General features: G+C 39.3%; 1 long non-coding RNA gene and 2 pseudogenes across 1 annotated transcript; 1 reads left to right on the forward strand and 2 right to left on the reverse strand.

Annotated features, from left to right (window-relative positions):
- Positions 1-1170: 1170 nt before the first annotated feature.
- Positions 1171-8896, reverse strand: LOC149099360 (uncharacterized). The gene is made up of 2 exons (XR_016203739.1): positions 8222-8896; positions 1171-1280 (listed from the first exon to the last, which is right to left on the reverse strand). It is a non-coding gene; the product is annotated as an uncharacterized LOC149099360 (long non-coding RNA).
- Positions 3738-5189, forward strand: LOC149099361 (uncharacterized; annotated as a pseudogene).
- On the reverse strand, positions 5026-6298 carry LOC149099362 (uncharacterized; annotated as a pseudogene).

Below are 8896 nucleotides of genomic sequence, written 5' to 3' on the forward strand. Positions count from 1 at the left end.
ATTTCTCTGCACAAGTTTACCTGAAACACAAGCAACGTCAAATTTCTCTGGTGTAGTGTGAAGGTCACAGTTTGTATTGAAAAGTATTCAAAATTAAAAACGGAAAAACATTGAAAAATATCATACTCTTCCTATAGTTAGGGTGTAGCCCAAACTACAGCTTAATTTGCAGCTAGCTTTTGATGTGTGGCTTATATAGACTACATATGAAAACTTGCCAGGATATTTTTCTGTGAAAATTATCTGTTCTGAGGAGCGCACACAGCGTTTTGAGAGGACCAATGTGCTCTTTGAGGAACAGATGATGTCCATGGACAAATAGATGCGAATATTTTCCTGCCAAATGAAGGCTGTTGTTTATTGTCTATTGAATATTTTTCGCAACACGCTAAGTTTTGAAAATTGGGGAACATCACCTCAGTTCTATCTGGTGTATAATCAGTCATGTGACACATTTACACCAACTGTGTGCTAGCTAAAATATCTGATGGATTATAATGCCAGATATTAACTTGTCCTCAAGTGTGTAAGAGGGAAAAGTTGTTAATGTAAATGGTAAGGGAGGTTAAAGTCTCGTATAAGATGGGTGTATGATTTTCTGCTTTCAAATGACAGAGCTGTCCAAAATTGTTTTGCTGTTCTCTTTTGATATAAATTCACCAAATATTGCCTGCTTAATGACATTTTGCAGGGCACAGAAAAGAAACTGAATACAGTCAGCAGAAGTATGATTATCATTGAAAGTTTGTTACGTCTGATTCAATGAATGTTGATTGAAATAATTCTTATAAAAATCCTTATCTCCCTTAGTTGACAAAACAGAACATAGATTCTGAAAAGAAGTATTTACAAAAATTGATAAGTGAATAATGGATGGAGAGTTATTTTTCTGGGTAAGCATAGACAAAAGATAAAACATAAAGGTAACTTAGACTAGTAGATTTATACTAAAACAATTAGATTATTTGCTCTTGATTTCTATGTGTGATAGTTGACGAGGGCGCAGCACACGATAGAAATCTCTAGCTCATAATCTAATTGCTTAAAGTAGTTGAGAGGCCTTAGCCTTTTGTCCAGGAGAAAAGCATCTGGTTGTCAAAATAAGGTTCGGATAACACGATGTTTGTACATGTCAGTTGCAAAAAGAATGAAATCAAGCAAAACTCGCTATTCTAAGACCCATCCTGTCCATTTTAATATCTTTTGGTGTTGAACAGTCGGATTTCCTCTTGTTCAGCTACACTCCCGCTGACGTAACATTCCAGTATCACTCAGATCACCTATAGCAAGAAAGTATATTATTTTTTAACAGTGAGTTGACATTCAAAGACAATAAAGTCTGACCTGACAAGAAATTTTCATGTTGGTCATGTTTTTAGTGGAAGAGAGCACAGAGGCAGTTAATGGAAACACTATTGGGGTGGCAAAAGTAAAGTGATAACGGGTGGCACAAGGAAAGTGATAATTTAAAAAGGGTAAGGGGAAGCTGTGAAAAGCCTGCATGAGAATATATGTAGACCCAAACATAACCCTGCCCAATTTAGTTGCACAGCAAGCTTTCCAAAAAATCAGTTGGAGACAAGTAAAAGGCACACTCTGGCAGACATTATAAATCACACCATATACTCATTACAAATTGACTCTAGGGTCAATGTGTTCATTGGAGCTTATTGCCAATATTGTGCCATTGTGAATTCAGTTGTTAAAAATAGCTATTATGGGATTCTCAGGGGGCTAATAAGTAGGTATTTGCCTCCTAAGCATCTGATAATAGCTATTTGAATCAAAATCAAAATGGCTGCCGTATTGATAAAAAGGTCCCCTTTGAACAATATCATATGCTCGTTTCGGAAAGCATTTGGCCCACAATTTTTTCCAAAGGAAACAAGTAATCCGAATAAGGAACTTTATTATCAGCAAAAGATACTGGTAATTACAAATTAATTTTCTGCAACAAAATAGTCTTTGATCTAACATGATAAACTATTCAAATGAAAGAATATGGAACAAGTTGAAGAATTCACTTTATGTGCACATACCCTGAATTTCCTTTAAGACGTTGCTTAAAGTATGAAAATAACTCAAATATCTCAAGCCACAATTTAAAGTTATCTCATGATATACTGTCAGTAGTTACCTGTATGTTGCTCATGCAACAGAAAAATGTTGACTTATATTTTGTCCCTATCAAGCTTCACTGGCAGGGGAGCATGTGCTCATGCATTCTAATTGAGGCGACACACTCAGTGAAATAAACTCAACAAACATACTGCAATACTGAAAACGAAATTTTGTTTAGTACAGAAAGAGGTGAAAAAATCCTCAAGGGAAAAGTCAGGAAATTTTAACTGAATAAAGGGAAAAATAACGTGAAGAAAATTCACAGGAAATTTAAAAATGTCAACAGACCTGATTTAATCGTCTGGAAGAAACATTTGGTGTCACCGTGAATTTCATGATATTTTTACATAACAAAGATGAAAAATTTGATGAAAACTAGCCAGTCTCTGTTACAGTCATCAGAGTAAAAAAGGGCTGTAATTTGAGGTCAGAAACAGCCACTAAATCTGACATTTCATATTTGGTCATGGAAAATTTCATTATGATCAGAGAAGGGTAAGGGAATTTTGAAAAGTGATGTCCATAGCAACCATGTAACTAAAATAACTAGCAAACCAGCACTTGTCCTGTAGATGTTACCTTTTTTTTTACTTGCAAGCATGTAATTATTGAAAATGAGGAAAAATAAGACAACACCAGTTCAGGTTATTACTGTGTCATGAAATATGATATTTCTTTAACACTTGAAGCAATCTGTCCTTGCATTTGAAAAAAAGGAAGTGATGACTCACTGTTCCAACAATAATTATGCCAGTTCACAAACTCCAGACAAACAAATATCCTTGCACTAAAACATGACTGACAGAAACAAGGTATGATCAATAGCACAAGTGAAACTTATCAAAAAAGCTGCCTTCCTCAACTGAAATGACACTTGTCTGTAAATTTCAGGAGTCAGCTTTTACCACATATTCCTTGTCTGAGGATAGTGTATGCTGCAACAGTCTCTACTAAAATTCCATGCATATGAAATTTAGGAGCCAGCATTTGCCCACATATCCATATTCTTGCAGATCTGAATCCAGCTTGATGTAATGGTTAAATTGTAGAACCAAAATAAAGCAGTAGAAATTGCCTGACTAGAAAATAAACATTAATTCCCTGGTTTCCATCCTCCTCCTCTGGATGAAATGATTCTTGGAGCACCATAATGACATGTTCTGGAACATATAGTGAAATTGGAGCCACCTCCACTCCTGATAATTCATTCTCCTGAGGTAGTGGTGCATCGGGGTCATCCCCATACATGATTAAATCATCTGGCAGGCTATCATCCATAATACCTCTTACACCAGAGTAATTGGAAGAATGATGTTGCAGAATACCAGAAATCCATAACTGATGTGGAGAAAGGCTATGCTCAGTAGAGAGTCCATGATTACTAAATGTCTCAATAAACTGTGCTAGTGCATTATTGATCCTTGGGGTGTAAACATAATAGGCGAGTTCATACTACGTACGTAAGTAGGCCTCAAGTACGCCCAAGGTCTACTTGGAATGTGAACGGGGTTTATTTTAGTTCAAGTACCTTACTTTGTAACCTTAGAAACGGCGTACTTTCAAAGGAGCCGAAGTGCGCTCTTAAGTCTAGTTTTGCTGTTCTCGAATGTGTTCTTAGGCACTATCAAAACACGCGAAAGCGATAACACGTCAATCAACTAAACGGCGGGAAAAGCTAGTGCACGCAAACCTTGGCGAAGCAAAAAGCATGGATTACAACGCAAGCCGGCCTCGCTTCTTCGCTCAGCAACAATACCGATTAGAGGACGACGATTCCGTGGACTTAAGCCTCACGTAAGTGCAGTTTCATTTTTTTATTAAACCAGTTAAAGACTTTTGAACAAATGTTCTGTTTTACTCTTAATAAAATCTTAATAGCCATGTTTTCATAAGCATGCTTTCTGTTCGATAGCAACAACTTAAACCAAAGATTTGCCGGAGCAGTACCCGTAACGATTAACCAGCCACAAACGCCTTTCCGCAGTGGACAACTCTTTCATTTCCCACCACACAGCCAGACCTTTTACCGTCCTGCTGCATTTCAACCGAGCGACAGTCCACCACAAAGCAACAACAGCTCCCTAGTATCGCGAACCCCATCACCAGGGCCTGAGACTTCATCCGCTAACTCAAGCCGGGTCAGTAAAACAAGTTCCAAAGGCAAAAAGAAGACCAAATTAAAGGCGTCTGACTGGACAGAAGACGAAACTCGTGAGATGCTGGCAGTATGGGGGCCACGGTACAGCAAGCTACGCAGTGCGTCCAACAAAGAAAGGATTAAGATATGGAATGAAATTTTTATCGCATACAAGGAAAGCTGTCCTGACAGCGAAAGAACTTTGCCGCAGGTAAAGAAACGCCAGCAAAATCTCGAGTACGAGTATAAGCTTTTAAAGCAACGCTCTCAGTCGACCGGCGAAGCGGGGTTTAAGAAAATCAAAGAGGGGTTTCCATACTTCGACTTTTTTGACGATGTGATGGGTCATCGCGATAGCGTTGACCCATCCAAAATGGCACTCGAAGGCTCTTCCACGTTTGCCTTCGAAGAAGGCAGCAGCACATCACTCTCTCCACAAGGAAGCGTGGCCGACACAGAAAACATGGAAAATGAATTCGAAACTGCGACGCCCAATGAAGGAGTGAAACGAAAGGCAACTGATAAGCCAGCGAAATCTGGCAGCAAAGGAAAGAAGAGACGTGATGAGCAAACAGCGACATCTGAGTGGCAGACAAGTTTTCTACAACTTATGGAATGAAGCATAGAGCAAGATAACATACGATTTGAACGTTCCACAGAAATGCTTCGGGAATCACAGAGGAATCAGTTGGAACAAACAAATGCAATTCTCGCAGGGTTTAAGGACATTTTCAAAGATTTGGTGTCAAAGTAAATCAGTGCACATATTTGATGTTCTAAAAAGGAGACAGTTGTATTAATTCTAATTATATATATATTTGTTACTGTTCTGCTGTTTTGTTGTTGCCTGTATCGGCAAGTTTATATGTTTATATGACATTTTGGTGCTACACATAGCATTCGTTAACAAATAAAACCTGCAGTTGGAAAATGTAGTGTTACAAGTTATCCCGCACAAAGTCTTTTAAAGCATCTCTCACATCGTTGCCAGTTTCAAATAGAAGTCTGCCTTCATCTTCATCGTCTGAGTCATCATCGGAGTCGCAGCCATCATCATATAGATCACCTCTCTCAATGCAAATGTTATGCAAAACACATGACGCAACAACAGTTTTCGTAAGGGTTGTCGTTTTCTGCTCAATTTTTTTCATAACAATTCGCCACCGTGATTTTAACATGCCAAATGCACGCTCGACTATGCATCGTAGGGCACTGAATTTTTTGTTGAATTTTTTTTGTTCAGGAGTTAAGTGCCCCCTGTCTGAGTAAGGTTTCATGAGCCAGCTGGTAAGGGGATATGCACTGTCTCCAGCGAGAAGAGGGCCAATTTCTACTCCATTTATATTCCTCGTCGGGCCAGCAAGAATTTGCTCATTTTGTGCCAAATCGTATAGTCCACTTAGTCTAAGGACGCGAGCATCGTGTATGCTGCCTGGATAACCAACGGTAGCATGGATGAATTTCAGGTTAGAATCAACTATAGCTTGAAGGTTCACACTATAATGCTGCTTACGATTATAGTAATCCTCGTGATTTCGTGGTGGAGCATTTATCTCTATGTGGCAACCATCTATGGCTCCAACAATTTGAGGTATGCCATACATCTCTTCGAACTCGTCAACCTTTTCTGTAATTTCCTGCCTTGTCAAGGGAAATTTTATGAATTGATCCTTCCTACGAAGAAGAGCGCGCTCGAATTCACTACAAATGCATTTTGCTGTTGACTTTCCGTATCCAAATTGTAATCCACAGCTTCTATAACTGTTGCCGGTTGCAAGTCGCCATAATGCTAAACCAACTCTTTCTTCTACACTAATTGGCACTCGCATCCGCGTGTGTTGTTTTTGTATATCTGCTCTTATTAGGTCACATAGGTATTCAAATGTTGCGTGAGTGATACGAAAATGTTCCTTCCAAAGAAAATGCAGGATTAGCTATAAGAAGGCGAAACCAGTTCTGTGGTCTAGGCCAAACCCAAGCTCTTCTTTTTAGTTGTGGTCTTTGTTGTTGTGAGTGCCCTGCCATATAAATAAGCAACATCCAACGGTTTCACCGGCTAATTCTAAAGGCTTCCTCCATTAAAGCGAAGCAATACATTTGTCGAAGCATGAAAGACCGCTGTCGCAAAAGTAGGAAAGCAAAAATCAAAATAAGGGACGCTATTCGAACGTTTCGAGGTTGCGGCATAATGAAGCTTTGAGTGTCTTGACTACATTTGCTTTGGCGGGTTTTACCGCGTAGTTTGATTGACAAGCGATTCCGCAAGTAGCATACTTTGCAATTTAGTATGAACGCTTATCTTTAAAAGTTAGCGCTGCCAGTCTCAAGTTCACTTGAGTTTTTATCGTACTTAAGGCCTACTTGGGCCCTAGTATGAACTTACCTAATGTAAGGCAAAGAGATCAATATCATTATTGCGACTAAGTAAACCAATTTGCTCCATATGTAAAAATATGTTTTTAAAAATATATAAAATGCAGTGAACCACCTCACGCCATAATCTTTCAATCCTTGTGTTGTAAACACTCGGCCCGGTGATGAAACTTCCACGACCTTCACCCCTGTATTGAATCATTAGGTCACCAACTGCGATGTTTTCTCCTCCTTCATCTGCTCTGACTCTAGAAGACAATCCCCAGATATTGATAGATTCTTGAAACAAGGCAAGCACAGTTGCTGCCCTGTTGTTGTTACTGCACCTGAGATAAACAATCAACCGAGAGTAACCGTCAATGCAACCATGGATGACAAATCGCCAGTGACGCAATTTCAGGTTGCTGTCAATGTGCCAGAGAAAATTGGGATGTGGCACTCTGTAAGGCCTATGTGGTATTTGCTGTGCCCAGCAACAAGCTCTACCAATTGGATCCAGGGTGATCAGGGCATCACGCACCCACCATCTCTGGACGCAGATCCCACGTCTTCGTGGTGGACCTTGCATGTATCTTTCCCCACAACGAGGCATTGAAACAAGCTCCTCTTGCACAATTTGCTGCAATTCTACTTGCTGGATTGGGGAATACGTTAAAAATGAAGGAGGTATGTCTAGATCAATGGCCCGCCTACGTATGGTCCATCTAGACACACCAAGAATGTTAGCAATGCTGGTCCATGAAAAGTAACAGGAACGTAAAAGCATGATCTGTTCTCTAGAAATTTCATAAGAAGGACAGCCTACAGCGCCTGTATACCTAACAGGGGCATGGTAGGAGCTGGGAGTGAAAACAGGTAGTGCCCTAAATAAATCCTTGATTAAGCTGAGCTCTCTGAATAGCTGTCTTAGGTTGTTGACATCATTTTGTGAAAACTCAGGGGATCTTTCAACAAAGGCAATGACCTGATGCATGTGACGCATTGCACCTCCCAGTCAGGAGAATCGTGGCACCTATTTAATTCCTGCAGAAGGGACAAAATGGATGCCACAAAGCGCTGCAGTTGCCTGTTGGCATCTTGCCTAAACACAATGCATAGGAAAGTAACAAACAAAAACATGAACAGGAGTTAAAATGGCAGAAATATTCCCTCCCTCTGTTGGCATCTTGCCTAAACAAAATGCATAGGAAAGTAACAAACAAAAACATGAACAGGAGTTAAAATGGCAGAAATATTCCCTCCCTCTGTTGGCATCTTGCCTAAACAAAATGCATAGGAAAGTAACAAACAAAAACATGAACAGGAGTTAAAATGGCAGAAATATTCTCTCTGACCCCAGGCTAGATTTTAGATGTCATTTCCGCACTTAATTTTCATTAACTATCACCATTAAAATAAATATAGGGATAAAATAGAAACCAATTATTGTCAGCACATCACAATTTAAGCTTCACTTTATATTTAAAGTCCACATACGACTTTTTAAAATAATGTGTGTGAAAGAAGAAACTCAACATTAAAGCAAGGCAAATAGACGGAATTGTAAAAATAAAGATATCTTATTAAGGATCTACATTACAATTAACTCACCTATCCACATAAACCACAGAAATCAGAAACAAAACCACGAAGAACTTTGTAGGCATCATAGCACCACAACACTTTAAAAGCGCAAGATGTGTTGGTGACCCTCGGTGCGACAAGAAAAAGGAGATTAAAACAATATGGATAAGAAAAGCGACTTCTTTTGCCGAGATAAATCTTCGAAACACCTAAAGTCGACGCTCAAAATATGGTGGAACTGTATCGAGCCGAGAGGAACTGGGGTAAATAGGCTTCATGTAGGAGAAAAGTTTCCATCTTTAACAACAGGCGGTAACCAAGGGTTCGAACGTCACTACCGGCTTCACATTACATGGTATGAGTCATAACGAGCTTCGCATTACATGGTATAGCCATGACAACCATCTTATTTCGAGATAGAATTACATGACATGATGATATCACATTACTTATTTTGACCTATTTCGACCTATTTCGACCTGTTTCATGTCTTTTCGACACATGATGAGTCGTAATATGTCGTAATATGTCATAATATGTCGAAAAGTAATTTTGCTACAGATGGCGCGTCATACTAATGCGGAACCTTTTGGTACTCCACACTTGATTGATAAACTGTTTGAGTTGGTTGTCTTATATTTTACAAATTGTGTTCTGCCTGTCAAATAGTTCTTAAACCAGTCCAATGCAACCCCTCTTATC

The sequence above is a fragment of the Orbicella faveolata genome, unplaced genomic scaffold (genome assembly GCF_042242905.1).
Source record: "Orbicella faveolata isolate gen_17 unplaced genomic scaffold, um_ofav_v1 contig_46, whole genome shotgun sequence".
Classification (NCBI taxonomy): domain Eukaryota; kingdom Metazoa; phylum Cnidaria; class Anthozoa; order Scleractinia; family Merulinidae; genus Orbicella; species Orbicella faveolata.